This window comes from Gavialis gangeticus, unplaced genomic scaffold, assembly GCF_001723915.1.
Source record: "Gavialis gangeticus isolate Ggan-Ray unplaced genomic scaffold, GavGan_comp1, whole genome shotgun sequence".
In the NCBI taxonomy this organism is placed as follows: Eukaryota; Metazoa; Chordata; order Crocodylia; family Gavialidae; genus Gavialis; species Gavialis gangeticus.
The window spans coordinates 23,068,072-23,068,918 of NW_017729032.1; positions in this window are offsets into that span (position 1 = coordinate 23,068,072).

Sequence of the window (847 nt, forward strand, 5' to 3'; positions counted from 1 at the left end):
TCCAAAAAAGGAAATAATCAAAAAGGTCCTATTCATTTCAGCTCAGATAAAAGTGAGAGAGAGGGGTAGGGAAACAATGTATACAAAAATGTTGAATCAATAGGGGAGGTGGTGTTTGTTTTTTTTTTTAGCTTTCTGGGGATATTTTTAGATTTTCCACCAGTATTGGCTTTAAAGGATAAAGCTGTGACTAATGTTTAGCTTTATTTGTCCATCTGAACCACTGTGCTCTGAAATCCTTGAACATACAAGATATCCTTCCCTTTGACAGAGAAGGGCTAGGCACTCCCTGCTTTGAACCCTAACTAGACTACTTTGTGCTTTTGGATTATTTATTTTTCTTATCCAATGACTTTCAAATGCAAAATGCATAAACAGACCAGAGCCCAGATCTTCAGCAGGCCTAAGGGAGTGTTCTATTCTGTAGTCTGATGGCTGGAGCACTTTTCTGGCAAGTAGAAGGGGAGCATATTTATGAGTAGGGATCCTGGCTTTCCCTGATAAAAAATTGCAGCTTCTCTGATAAAAACCCTCAAAACCTGTGATTAAAATGAAGCGCCACTATATATATAGCTATCAGTTGAGCACAAAGTTTTCTTGATACATTTACAATTTTAAAGCAATTTGGAAGCACCATACTAACATAAATTTTAAATATCTATGTTCTCGTATTTGATTTTGGGTTTTTATCATGAAAATCAGAACTACCCCTGTCCCCTTAGCTCACAGAATGCAGGTCCAGGCCCCTCCTCCCCACCCACAGCCCCCTGAGCCCTGCTTGTGACCCTCACTCCCCATACAATCCCCTCTGGCCCTCTTGGTGCCCTTCAATCCCCTCCCTTCACAG